Below are 16,183 nucleotides of genomic sequence, written 5' to 3' on the forward strand. Positions count from 1 at the left end.
GGATCAAGCACGGAATTTGCATTACGATGTACAGGAGGCTTATTCCACTCCTGTGACGAGTCATGCGACAGGGCACAACGGCGTTCAAACTCCAAGAGCGTCGTCAAGCTCGGTTCCGGAACGCGATGCTGTGAAAAATATTCCGCTGGAAGCAGGCACAAGCCGGTGCGCTACGGGCGGTAACGCAATACCGCAAAGGCAGGAGCGGGACGAGACAGCGTTGGATGCAAGATCCAGGACATCGACCGTCAGTATCGGTGAGTCAGTGAAGGGCAACGGCATTTCGAGCCAAAGTGTGGTCAAGGAGGTGCGTGAAAAGCCGCGAATGTCGTTCGAAGAACGACGGCAACGAGCTGCCGACATTAGGCACGAGCTTCAAGAGCTGCTAGAAATGCATGAGCTCGAAAAGGCGGAAGAATGGTGCCGGGAAACTGACCGTTTGGGGGCACCAAGATCAGCACCGCTAGTACACGAGTATGGTAGGGTACGCGAACCTGATTTCGACGAATGGGTTCGCGGAATGGAAAATTCGTTGCAAATCAGTGATAGGAGAGAAATCGGACCGGCTCGGGTTCAAAACCCTCCGATACAGGTTCACGACCCAAACAATAATGGCGTGCGGATGACGTACGGCAATGGCGACTACGCTGCACAGACGGCGTCATATGGCAGGCGTGGCGAACACGCAATGTACAGAGAACCAGCAATGTACGAAGAATCCGGTGCTTACAACGAAGGCGCGGTATTGACCGAACGTTCGATGCTAGGAAAACGCACATTGCACGATGAACGCGTAATGTATAATGAACGCACAGGGTTTGATGAGCTGGGAATGTACGACCGAAGGGGAAGCGCACACTATGCCACAGGACGCTCTTCGTATGCGCCACACACCACTGCACACACAACGAACACCAGCGAACACATTTCTTAACCAAAGCCAAGTAACAGCTCGAAACGGTTTCCCACGGGATCTGCCGAGTTTCTACGGATCCGTAGATGAGTGGCCACGATTCATATCGACATATAATCGAACCACTATTTCCTGCAACTACACTGATGGCGAAAACCTTGAGAGGCTGCAGCACTGCCTCAAAGGTACTGCGTTGGATATAGTCGGTCACTTGTTACTGTTTCCGGAAGGTGTGAAAGCGGCTATTAACACTTTGAAAGCTCGTTTCGGAAGGCCGGATTTGATTGTGGATCGGACGGTGGAGAAAATAAAAATGATGGCAGCACCCAAAATGGAACGACTAGATACCGTTGTTGAGTTCGGTTTTGCGGTGAAAAGGTTGATAGCGACGGTGCAGGCTTCTGGATTGGTGGATTACATCCACGACGTTATGCTGCTGAAGGAGCTGGTAAAAAAGTTACCACCTGTACTGTGTATGGAATGGGCACGACTCCGAAAGCGATTGCGATCAGTGAACTTGTACCAGTTCGGAATGTGGATCGGCGAGCTTGCGGATGATCTGTGCGCGGTTATCGACATGCCCGAAGCCAGCACGGAGCAAGCTGAGAGAAGCGCACCACCCGTGCGTCATAATGTGCAACGGCACGCGCCACATCGACCCACGGCAATGCAGCCTCACCGTACCGTTCCATATGTACGTACTACTCCTGCTTACTGTAACGCCGTGGTACTCCAGGATGAGTCCAGCAGCGGTGTACCTTCATCGAGCAGCCACCCGGAGTCATCGTCGTGTATCCTCTGTGGGGGGACGTGCGTGTCGTTGAGCGCCTGTGAGAAGTTTCTCAGGACTACGGTAGCTGCAAGGAGGGTGTTCATCAACGAACGCAAACTGTGTCGCAGATGTCTCGAATACCACAACGGAAGATGCAACATCACAACTCCTTGTGGCGTAGATGGGTGCAGTATCTTGCATAATTCACTGCTGCACCAGGAAGGCACCCATGGTAACTCCGGTATGTCTAATGAAACAAATAATAATTATTTTAATACACATTCAGGAGTGAACGAGAGCGTGCTGTTGAAGTACGTACCAGTGACGCTGTACGGGCCACGAGGAAAGGTGGAAACATTCGCCTTCATCGACGATGGCTCGACGTCAACGTTTATGGACCATGGGTTGATGGACGAACTTGGTCTTGAAGGCACGCCCCACCCTGTCCAGCTTCATTGGACCGGTGACGTTACGAGAGAGGAAAGGGACTCGGTACAACTCTCGGTTAAAATATCGGGTAGACAGGGTTCGGCCACGCCGTATCTGCTAACCGACGTTCATACCGTTAAGGAATTGGCTCTCCCGAGACAATCGGTCAACACTTCCCAGCTTGCGGCAAAATATCAGCACCTACGGGGACTTCAGCTGCCGTCGTATGCGGATGCAGCACCACGCATCCTCATAGGGATAGACAATTGCATCCTTGGGCGTTCGTTGAAATGCGTTGAAGGGAAATGGGGGCAGCCGATCGTCTCAAAAACTCGCCTAGGATGGGTAGCGTATGGGCCCTGTCCGATAGCGACCAATACACCAGGAGTTTCTTTGCAAGCTTTCCACACACGGGTACGCGAGAGTTCCGTCGATCTCGTGGCTGTTGAGTTGAATGCACGATCTTCGCCGCGAATCATTGACGTCAAAGGTGCAGAGCGTAGAAAGGTCGAAATTAGGGAACCAATTCGAGTGACAGCGGTACCGTGTATAGAAATGCGTTTCATAGAAAACACGGTATTTGGTACATCGCCGCGTTGTACACATCTAAGGAAAGACAGGATTGTTGTCTTAGACGGTTCACCAGGATGTAGAAGAAAACACTATACTCACTTGCCAATAGAAACGGCCAAAGAAGACGGTAAACAGGATAAACACCGGAGCGCCGATAACAATGCGGATTCGATGAATGTGGTGCGGTTGATTGAAGATAGTTACACGCATCGAAATCTTACTCGAATAGGCAGAATAGATTCGGAAAGGTCGAAGCGAATTACGAAAACACCAGCTGAAAAGAATTAGCGAGATAATTAACTGAACCGCGTATGAACTTACCTTTAGAAGCGTCGGCCGGGTAGAACCGCGTGTATGCACATTTCATTGTAGCGCGGAAGTAAACAAAGCAACGGAACAAGAGTCTGACAGATATGCGAGAGTGCGACAGCGAAAGCTTCACACTCGGGGGACAATGTTGGAAACATTTGTAAGGTTCCAACATCTGTCAGACCAGGCGATGTTTTGATCCGGTTTCAAAACATATAAAAAGGGAGAAAAACCGCGAAATCGAACCTTAACGACAAAAGCGAGCAAGTGTACAAACGATTATAAGAGAATAAAGAACACTAATTTTTGGCACTGCGTTGAAGTAGCCTAAAGAATTTAATTCTCTCACTTTTTACACGGAAAACTATCGTTTTCCAACAGTTACCATAGCAGGATAGTCAGTCCTACGTATGGGAGCACGGTCTATTCGGGGCTTGAACCCATGACGGGCATGTTGTTAAGTACGTTAACAACGATAATAGATGGCAACAAAATTCAACATCAAATTTCAAGGCCATTGAATTAGTGCAAGATGGCTTCATTTGGATGAAACATGGCCGTAACAACGATAATAGATGGCAACAAAATTCAACATCAAATTTCAAGGCCATTGAATTAGTGCAAGATGGCTTCATTTGGATGAAACATGGCCGTAACAACGATAATAGATGGCAACAAAATTCAACATCAAATTTCAAGGCCATTCAAATAGTGCAAGATGGCTTCATTTGGATGAATCATGGCTGTAACAACGATAATAGATGGCAACAAAACTCAACATCAAAATTTAAGGCCATTGAAATAGTGCAATATGGCTTCATTTGGATGAAACATGGCCGTAACAACGATAATAGATGGCAACAAACTCAACATCAAATTTCAAGGCCATTCAAATAGTGCAAGATGACTTCCTTTGGATAAAACATGGCCGTAACAACGATAATAGATGGCAAAAAAAACTCAACATCAAATTTCAAGGACATTCAAATAGTGCAAGATGGCTTCATTTGGATGAAACATGGCCGTAACAACGATAATAGATGGCAAAAAACTCAACATCAAATTTCAAGGCCATTCAAATAGTGCAATATGGCTTCATTTGGATGAAACATGGCCGTAACAACGATAATAGATGGCAACAAAACTCAACATCAAATTTCAAGGCAATTCAAATAGTGCAAGTTGACTCCATATGGATGAAACATGGCCGTAACAACGATAATAGATGGCAAAAAACTCAACATCAAATTTCAAGGCCATTCAAATAGTGCAAGATGCCTTCATTTGGATGAATCATGGCCGTAACAACGATAATAGATGGCAAAAAACTCAATATCAAATTTTAAGGCCATTGAATTAGTGCAAAATGGCTTCATTTGGATGTAACATGGCCGTAACAACGATAATAGATGGCAACAAAATTCAACATCAAATTTCAAGGCCATTCAAATAGTGCAAGATGGTTTCATTTGGATGAAACATGGCCGTAACAACGATAATAGATGGCAACAAAATTCAACTTTAATTTCAAGGCCTTTAAATGAGTGCAAGATGCCTTTATTTGGATGTAACATGGCCGTAACAACGATAATTTCTTTTTTCTTTGGCACAACAACCACTGTCGGTCAAGGGCCTGCCAAGTACCCACTAGTGAACTGAGCTTGGCTTTCAGTGACTTATTGTTACCATAGCAGGATAGTCAGTCCTACGTATGGGAGCACGGTCTATTCGGGGCTTGAACCCATGACGGGCATGTTGTTAAGTACGTTAACAACGATAATAGATGGCAACAAAATTCAACATCAAATTTCAAGGCCATTCAAATAGTGCAAGATGGCTTCATTTGGATGAAACATGGCCGTAACAACGATAATAGATGGCAACAAACTCAACATCAAATTTCAAGGCCATTGAAATAGTGCAAAATGGCTTCATTTGGATGAAACATGGCCGTAACAACGATAATAGATGGCAACAAAATTCAACATCAAATTTCAAGGCCATTGAATTAGTGCAAGATGCCTTTATTTGGATGAAACATGGCCGTAACAACGATAATAGATGGCAACAAAATTCAACATCAAATTTCAAGGCCATTCAAATAGTGCAAGATGGCTTCATTTGGATGAAACATGGCCGTAACAACGATAATAGATGGCAACAAAATTCAACATCAAATTTCAAAGCCATTCAAATAGTGCAAGATGGCTTCATTGGGATGAAACATGGCCGTAACAACGATAATAGATGGCAACAAAATTCAACATCAAATTTCAAGGCCATTGAATTAGTGCAAGATGCCTTTATTTGGATGTAACATGGCCGTAACAACGAAATTTTTTTTTCTTTGGCACAACAACCACTGTCGGTCAAGGGCCTGCCAAGTACCCACTAGTGAAGTGAGCTTGGCTTTCAGTGACTTATTGTTACCATAGCAGGATAGTCAGTCCTACGTATGGGAGCACGGTCTATACGGGGCTTGAACCCATGACGGGCATGTTGTTAAGTACGTTAACAACGATAATAGATGGCAACAAAATTCAACATCAAATTTCAAGGCCATTGAATTAGTGCAAGATGGCTTCATTTGGATGAAACATGGCCGTAACAACGATAATAGATGGCAACAAAATTCAACATCAAATTTCAAGGCCATTCAAATAGTGCAAGATGGCTTCATTTGGATAAAACATGGCCTTAACAACGATAATAGATGGCAACAAACTCAACATCAAATTTCAAGGCCATTGAAATAGTGCAAACTGGCTTCATTTGGATAAAACATGGCCGTAACAACGATAATAGATGGCAACAAAATTCAACATCAAATTTCAAGGCCATTGAATTAGTGCAAGACGCCTTTATTTGGATGAGACATGGCCGTAACAACGATAATTTTTGTTTTCTTTGGCACAACAACCACTGTCGGTCAAGGGCCTGCCAAGTACCCACTAGTGAAGTGAGCTTGGCTTTCAGTGACTTATTGTTACCATAGCAGGATAGTCAGTCCTACGTATGGGAGCACGGTCTATTCGGGGCTTGAACCCATGACGGGCATGTTGTTAAGTACGTTAACAACGATAATAGATGGCAACAAAATTCAACATCAAATTTCAAGGCCATTCAAATAGTGCAAGATGGCTTCATTTGGATGGAACATGGCCGTAACAACGATAATAGATGGCAACAAACTCAACATCAAATTTCAAGGCCATTGAAATAGTGCAAACTGGCTTCATTTGGATAAAACATGGCCGAAACAACGATAATAGATGGCAACAAAATTCAACATCAAATTTCAAGGCCATTCAAATAGTGCAAGATGCCTTTATTTGGATGAAACATAGCCGTAACAACGATAATAGATGGCAACAAAATTCAACATCAAATTTCAAGGCCATTCAAATAGTGCAAGATGGCTTCATTTGGATGAAACATGGCCGTAACAACGATAATAGATGGCAAAAAACTCAACATCAAATTTCAAGGCCATTCAAATAGTGCAAGATGGCTTCATTTGGATGAAACATGGCCGTAACAACGATAATAGATGGCAACAAAATTCAACATCAAATTTCAAAGCCATTCAAATAGTGCAAGATGGCTTCATTGGGATGAAACATGGCCGTAACAACGATAATAGATGGCAACAAAATTCAACATCAAATTTCAAGGCCATTGAATTAGTGCAAGATGCCTTTATTTGGATGTAACATGGCCGTAACAACGATAATTTTTTTCTTTGGCACAACAACCACTGTCGGTCAAGGGCCTGCCAAGTACCCACTAGTGAAGTGAGCTTGGCTTTCAGTGACTTATTGTTACCATAGCAGGATAGTCAGTCCTACGTATGGGAGCACGGTCTATTCGGGGCTTGAACCCATGACGGGCATGTTGTTAAGTACGTTAACAACGATAATAGATGGCAACAAAATTCAACATCAAATTTCAAGGCCATTGAATTAGTGCAAGATGGCTTCATTTGGATGAAACATGGCCGTAACAACGATAATAGATGGCAACAAAATTCAACATCAAATTTCAAGGCCATTCAAATAGTGCAAGATGGCTTCATTTGGATAAAACATGGCCGTAACAACGATAATAGATGGCAACAAACTCAACATCAAATTTCAAGGCCATTGAAATAGTGCAAAATGGCTTCATTTGGATAAAACATGGCCGTAACAACGATAATAGATGGCAACAAACTCAACATCAAATTTCAAGGCCATTGAATTAGTGCAAGATGGCTTCATTTGGATGAAACATGGCCGTAACAACGATAATAGATGGCAACAAAATTCAACATCAAATTTCAAGGCCATTGAAATAATGCAAGATGGCTTCATTTGGATGAAACATGGCCGTCACAACGATAATAGGGCAAAAAACTCAACATCAAATTTCAAGGCCATTGAATTAGTGCAATATGGCTTCATTTGAATAAAACATGGCCGTAACAACGATAATAGATGGCAACAAAATTCAACATTAAATTTTAAAGCCATTCAAATAGTGCAAGATGGCTTCATTGGGATGTAACATAGCCGTAACAACGATAATAGATGGCAAAAAAACTCAACATCAAATTTCAAGGCCATTGAATTAGTGCAAAATGGCTTCATTTGGATGTAACATGGCCATAACAACGATAATAGATGGCAACAAAATTCAACATCAAATTTCAAGGCCATTCAAATAGTGCAAGATGGTTTCATTTGGATGAAACATGGCCGTAACAACGATAATAGATGGCAACAAAATTCAACTTTAATTTCAAGGCCTTTGAATGAGTGCAAGATGCCTTTATTTGGATGTAACATGGCCGTAACAACGATAATTTTTTTTTCTTTGGCACAACAACCACTGTCGGTCAAGGGCCTGCCAAGTACCCACTAGTGAACTGAGCTTGGCTTTCAGTGACTTATTGTTACCATAGCAGGATAGTCAGTCCTACGTATGGGAGCACGGTCTATTCGGGGCTTGAACCCATGACGGGCATGTTGTTAAGTACGTTAACAACGATAATAGATGGCAACAAAATTCAACATCAAATTTCAAGGCCATTGAATTAGTGCAAGCTGGCTTCATTTGGATGAAACATGGCCGTTACAACGATAATAGATGGCAACAAAATTCAACATCAAATTTCAAGGCCATTCAAATAGTGCAAGATGGCTTCATTTGGATGAAACATGGCCATAACAACGATAATAGATGGCAAAAAAACTCAACATCAAATTTCAAGGCCATTGAATTAGTGCAAGATGGCTTCATTTGGATGAAACATGGCCGTAAAAACGATAATAGATGGCAACAAACTCAATTTCAATTTTCAAGGCCATTGAAATAGTACAAGATGCCTTTATTTGGATGAAACATGGCCGTAACAACGATAATAGATGGCAACAAAACTCAACATCAAATTTCAAGGACATTCAAATAGTGCAATATGACTTCATTTGGATGAAACATGGCCGTAACAACGATAATAGATGGCAACAAACTCAATTTCAAATTTCAAGGCCATTGAAATAGTGCAAGATGGCTTCATTTGGATGAAACATGGCCGTAACAACGATAATAGATGGCAAAAAACTCAACATCAAATTTCAAGGCCATTCAAATAGTGCAAGATGGCTTCATTTGGATGAAACATGGCCGTAACAACGATAATAGATGGCAACAAAATTCAACATCAAATTTCAAGGCCATTCAAATAGTGCAAGATGGCTTCATTGGGATGAAACATGGCCGTAACAACGATAATAGATGGCAACAAAAATCAACATCAAATTTCAAGGACATTGAATTAGTGCAAGATGCCTGTCCTTTAGTGTACCGAAATGTACTAGCGTCATTCGAGATTGCATTACGTCTAATTTTAGGAACACATAGTTAATAAGACATTAGTTTTAATTGTGTATGTAGGCCATGGAGGCTCGATACTCTATAATAAATAAATAAATAAATAAATGCCTTTATTTGGATGTAACATGGCCGTAACAACGATAATAGGTGGCAAAAAAACTCAACATCAAATTTCAAGGCCATTGAATTAGTGCAAAATGGCTTCATTTGGATGTAACATGGCCATAACAACGATAATAGATGGCAACAAAATTCAACATCAAATTTCAAGGCCATTCAAATAGTGCAAGATGGTTTCATTTGGATGAAACATGGCCGTAACAACGATAATAGATGGCAACAAAATTCAACATCAAATTTCAAAGCCATTCAAATAGTGCAAGATGGCTTCATTGGGATGAAACATGGCCGTAACAACGATAATAGATGGCAACAAAATTCAACATCAAATTTCAAGGCCATTGAATTAGTGCAAGATGCCTTTATTTGGATGTAACATGGCCGTAACAACGATAATTTTTTTTCTTTGGCACAACAACCACTGTCGGTCAAGGGCCTGCCAAGTACCCACTAGTGAACTGAGCTTGGCTTTCAGTGACTTATTGTTACCATAGCAGGATAGTCAGTCCTACGTATGGGAGCACGGTCTATTCGGGGATTGAACCCATGACGGGCATGTTGTTAAGTACGTTAACAACGATAATAGATGGCAACAAAATTCAACATCAAATTTCAAGGCCATGGAATTAGTGCAAGATGGCTTCATTTGGATGAAACATGGCTGTAACAACGACAATAGATGGGAACAAAATTCAACATCAAATTTCAAGGCCGTTCTAATAGTGCAAGATGGCTTCATTTGGATAAAACATGGCCGTAACAACGATAATAGATGGCAACAAACTCAACATCAAATTTCAAGGCCATTGAAATAGTGCAAACTGGCTTCATTTGGATAAAACATGGCCGTAACAACGATAATAGATGGCAACAAAATTCAACATCAAATTTCAAGGCCATTGAATTAGTGCAAGACGCCTTTATTTGGATGAGACATGGCCGTAACAACGATAATTTTTGTTTTCTTTGGCACAACAACCACTGTCGGTCAAGGGCCTGCCAAGTACCCACTAGTGAAGTGAGCTTGGCTTTCAGTGACTTATTGTTACCATAGCAGGATAGTCAGTCCTACGTATGGGAGCACGGTCTATTCGGGGCTTGAACCCATGACGGGCATGTTGTTAAGTACGTTAACAACGATAATAGATGGCAACAAAATTCAACATCAAATTTCAAGGCCATTCAAATAGTGCAAGATGGCTTCATTTGGATGGAACATGGCTGTAACAACGATAATAGATGGCAACAAACTCAACATCAAATTTCAAGGCCATTGAAATAGTGCAAAATGGCTTCATTTGGATGAAACATGGCCGAAACAACGATAATAGATGGCAACAAAATTCAACATCAAATTTCAAGGCCATTCAAATAGTGCAAGATGCCTTTATTTGGATGAAACATAGCCGTAACAACGATAATAGATGGCAACAAAATTCAACATCAAATTTCAAGGCCATTCAAATAGTGCAAGATGGCTTCATTTGGATGAAACATGGCCGTAACAACGATAATAGATGGCAAAAAACTCAACATCAAATTTCAAGGCCATTCAAATAGTGCAAGATGGCTTCATTTGGATGAAACATGGCCGTAACAACGATAATAGATGGCAACAAAATTCAACATCAAATTTCAAAGCCATTCAAATAGTGCAAGATGGCTTCATTGGGATGAAACATGGCCGTAACAACGATAATAGATGGCAACAAAATTCAACATCAAATTTCAAGGCCATTGAAATAGTGCAAGATGGCTTCATTTGGATAAAACATGGCCGTAACAACGATAATAGATGGCAACAAACTCAACATCAAATTTCAAGGCCATTGAAATAGTGCAAACTGGCTTCATTTGGATAAAACATGGCCGAAACAACGATAATAGATGGCAACAAAATTCAACATCAAATTTCAAGGCCATTCAAATAGTGCAAGATGCCTTTATTTGGATGAAACATAGCCGTAACAACGATAATAGATGGCAACAAAATTCAACATCAAATTTCAAAGCCATTCAAATAGTGCAAGATGGCTTCATTGGGATGAAACATGGCCGTAACAACGATAATAGATGGCAACAAACTCAACATCAAATTTCAAGGCCATTGAAATAGTGCAAACTGGCTTCATTTGGATAAAACATGGCCGAAACAACGATAATAGATGGCAACAAAATTCAACATCAAATTTCAAGGCCATTCAAATAGTGCAAGATGCCTTTATTTGGATGAAACATAGCCGTAACAACGATAATAGATGGCAACAAAATTTAACATCAAATTTCAAGGCCATTCAAATAGTGCAAGATGGCTTCATTTGGATGAAACATGGCCGTAACAACGATAATAGATGGCAAAAAACTCAACATCAAATTTCAAGGCCATTCAAATAGTGCAAGATGGCTTCATTTGGATGAAACATGGCCGTAACAACGATAATAGATGGCAACAAAATTCAACATCAAATTTCAAAGCCATTCAAATAGTGCAAGATGGCTTCATTGGGATGAAACATGGCCGTAACAACGATAATAGATGGCAACAAAATTCAACATCAAATTTCAAGGCCATTGAATTAGTGCAAAATGCCTTTATTTGGATGTAACATGGCCGTAACAACGATAATTTTCTTTGGCACAACAACCATTGTCGGTCAAGGGCCTGCCAAGTACCCACTAGTGAAGTGAGCTTGGCTTTCAGTGACTTATTGTTACCATAGCAGGATAGTCAGTCCTACGTATGGGAGCACGGTCTATTCGGGGCTTGAACCCATGACGGGCATGTTGTTAAGTACGTTAACAACGATAATAGATGGCAACAAAATTCAACATCAAATTTCAAGGCCATTCAAATAGTGCAAGATGGCTTCATTTGGATGAAACATGGCCGTAACAACGATAATAGATGGCAACAAAATTCAACATCAAATTTCAAGGCCATTCAAATAGTGCAAGATGGCTTCATTTGGATAAAACATGGCCGTAACAACGATAATAGATGGCAACAAACTCAACATCAAATTTCAAGGCCATTGAAATAGTGCAAAATGGCTTCATTTGGATGAAACATGGCCGTAACAACGATAATAGATGGCAACAAACTCAACATCAAATTTCAAGGCCATTGAATTAGTGCAAGATGGCTTCATTTGGATGAAACATGGCCGTAACAACGATAATAGATGGCAACAAAATTCAACATCAAATTTCAAGGCCATTGAAATAATGCAAAATGGCTTCATTTGGATGAAACATGGCCGTAACAACGATAATTTTTTTCTTTGGCACAACAACCACTGTCGGTCAAGGGCCTGCCAAGTACCCACTAGTGAAGTGAGCTTGGCTTTCAGTGACTTATTGTTACCATAGCAGGATAGTCAGTCCTACGTATGGGAGCACGGTCTATTCGGGGCTTGAACCCATGACGGGCATGTTGTTAAGTACGTTAACAACGATAATAGATGGCAACAAAATTCAACATCAAATTTCAAGGCCATTCAAATAGTGCAAGATGGCTTCATTTGGATGGAACATGGCTGTAACAACGATAATAGATGGCAACAAACTCAACATCAAATTTCAAGGCCATTGAAATAGTGCAAAATGGCTTCATTTGGATGAAACATGGCCGAAACAACGATAATAGATGGCAACAAAATTCAACATCAAATTTCAAGGCCATTCAAATAGTGCAAGATGCCTTTATTTGGATGAAACATAGCCGTAACAACGATAATAGATGGCAACAAAATTCAACATCAAATTTCAAGGCCATTCAAATAGTGCAAGATGGCTTCATTTGGATGAAACATGGCCGTAACAACGATAATAGATGGCAAAAAACTCAACATCAAATTTCAAGGCCATTCAAATAGTGCAAGATGGCTTCATTTGGATGAAACATGGCCGTAACAACGATAATAGATGGCAACAAAATTCAACATCAAATTTCAAAGCCATTCAAATAGTGCAAGATGGCTTCATTGGGATGAAACATGGCCGTAACAACGATAATAGATGGCAACAAAATTCAACATCAAATTTCAAGGCCATTGAAATAGTGCAAGATGGCTTCATTTGGATAAAACATGGCCGTAACAACGATAATAGATGGCAACAAACTCAACATCAAATTTCAAGGCCATTGAAATAGTGCAAACTGGCTTCATTTGGATAAAACATGGCCGAAACAACGATAATAGATGGCAACAAAATTCAACATCAAATTTCAAGGCCATTCAAATAGTGCAAGATGCCTTTATTTGGATGAAACATGGCCGTAACAACGATAATAGATGGCAACAAAATTCAACATCAAATTTCAAGGCCATTGAAATAATGCAAAATGGCTTCATTTGGATGGAACATGGCCGTAACAACGATAATAGATGGCAACAAACTCAACATCAAATTTCAAGGCCATTGAAATAGTGCAAACTGGCTTCATTTGGATAAAACATGGCCGAAACAACGATAATAGATGGCAACAAAATTCAACATCAAATTTCAAGGCCATTCAAATAGTGCAAGATGCCTTTATTTGGATGAAACATAGCCGTAACAACGATAATAGATGGCAACAAAATTTAACATCAAATTTCAAGGCCATTCAAATAGTGCAAGATGGCTTCATTTGGATGAAACATGGCCGTAACAACGATAATAGATGGCAAAAAACTCAACATCAAATTTCAAGGCCATTCAAATAGTGCAAGATGGCTTCATTTGGATGAAACATGGCCGTAACAACGATAATAGATGGCAACAAAATTCAACATCAAATTTCAAAGCCATTCAAATAGTGCAAGATGGCTTCATTGGGATGAAACATGGCCGTAACAACGATAATAGATGGCAACAAAATTCAACATCAAATTTCAAGGCCATTGAATTAGTGCAAGATGCCTTTATTTGGATGTAACATGGCCGTAACAACGATAATTTTTTTCTTTGGCACAACAACCATTGTCGGTCAAGGGCCTGCCAAGTACCCACTAGTGAAGTGAGCTTGGCTTTCAGTGACTTATTGTTACCATAGCAGGATAGTCAGTCCTACGTATGGGAGCACGGTCTATTCGGGGCTTGAACCCATGACGGGCATGTTGTTAAGTACGTTAACAACGATAATAGATGGCAACAAAATTCAACATCAAATTTCAAGGCCATTCAAATAGTGCAAGATGGCTTCATTTGGATGAAACATGGCCGTAACAACGATAATAGATGGCAACAAAATTCAACATCAAATTTCAAGGCCATTCAAATAGTGCAAGATGGCTTCATTTGGATAAAACATGGCCGTAACAACGATAATAGATGGCAACAAACTCAACATCAAATTTCAAGGCCATTGAAATAGTGCAAAATGGCTTCATTTGGATGAAACATGGCCGTAACAACGATAATAGATGGCAACAAACTCAACATCAAATTTCAAGGCCATTGAATTAGTGCAAGATGGCTTCATTTGGATGAAACATGGCCGTAACAACGATAATAGATGGCAACAAAATTCAACATCAAATTTCAAGGCCATTGAAATAATGCAAAATGGCTTCATTTGGATGAAACATGGCCGTAACAACGATAATAGATGGCAAAAACACTCAACATCAAATTTCAAGGCCATTCAAATAGTGCAAAATGGCTTCATTTGGATAGAACATGGCCGTAACAACGATAATAGATGGCAACAAAATTCAACATCAAATTTCAAAGCCATTCAAATAGTGCAAAATGGCTTCATTGGGATGAAACATGGCCGTAACAACGATAATAGATGGCAACAAAATTCAACATCAAATTTCAAGGCCATAGAATTAGTGCAAAATGGCTTCATTTGGATGTAACATGGCCATAACAACGATAATAGATGGCAACAAAATTCAACATCAAATTTCAAGGCCTTTCAAATAGTGCAAGATGGTTTCATTTGGATGAAACATGGCCGTAACAACGATAATAGATGGCAACAAAATTCAACTTCTAATTTCAAGGCCTTTGAATGAGTGCAAGATGCCTTTATTTGGATGTAACATGGCCGTAACAACGATAATTTTTTTCTTTGGCACAACAACCACTGTCGGTCAAGGGCCTGCCAAGTACCCACTAGTGAACTGAGCTTGGCTTTCAGTGACTTATTGTTACCATAGCAGGATAGTCAGTCCTACGTATGGGAGCACGGTCTATTCGGGGCTTGAACCCATGACGGGCATGTTGTTAAGTACGTTAACAACGATAATAGATGGCAACAAAATTCAACATCAAATTTCAAGGCCATTGAATTAGTGCAAGATGGCTTCATTTGGATGAAACATGGCCGTAACAACGATAATAGATGGCAACAAAACTCAACATCAAATTTCAAGGCCATTCAAATAGTGCAAGAAGGCTTCATTTGGATGAAACATGGCCTTAACAACGATAATAGATGGCAAAAAAACTCAACATCAAATTTCAAGGCCATTGAATCAGTGCAAGATGGCTTCATTTGGATGAAACATGGCCGTAACAACGATAATAGATGGCAACAAACTCAACATCAAATTTCAAGGCCATTCAAATAGTGCAAGATGCCTTTATTTGGATGAAACATGGCCGTAACAACGATAATAGATGGCAAAAAAACTCAACATCAAATTTCAAGGCCATTCAAATAGTGCAATATGACTTCATTTGGATGAAACATGGCCGTAACAACGATAATAGATGGCAACAAAACTCAACATCAAATTTCAAGGCCATTCAAATAGTGCAAGATGGCTTCATTTGGATGAAACATGGCCGTAACAACGATAATAGATGGCAAAAAACTCAACATCAAATTTCAAGGCCATTCAAATAGTGCAAGATGGCTTCATTTGGATGAAACATGGCCGTAACAACGATAATAGATGGCAACAAAATTCAACATCAAATTTCAAGGCCATTCAAATAGTGCAAGATGGCTTCATTGGGATGAAACATGGCCGTAACAACGATAATAGATGGCAACAAAATTCAACATCAAATTTCAAGGCCATTGAATTAGTGCAAGATGCCTTTATTTGGATGTAACATGGCCGTAACAACGATAATAGGTGGCAAAAAACTCAACATCAAATTTCAAGGCCATTGAATTAGTGCAAAATGGCTTCATTTGGATGTAACATGGCCATAACAACGATAATAGATGGCAACAAAATTCAACATCA

Source organism: Anopheles arabiensis, unplaced genomic scaffold (assembly GCF_016920715.1).
Source record: "Anopheles arabiensis isolate DONGOLA unplaced genomic scaffold, AaraD3 Autosomal_pericentromeric_contig0001, whole genome shotgun sequence".
In the NCBI taxonomy this organism is placed as follows: Eukaryota; Metazoa; Arthropoda; class Insecta; order Diptera; family Culicidae; genus Anopheles; species Anopheles arabiensis.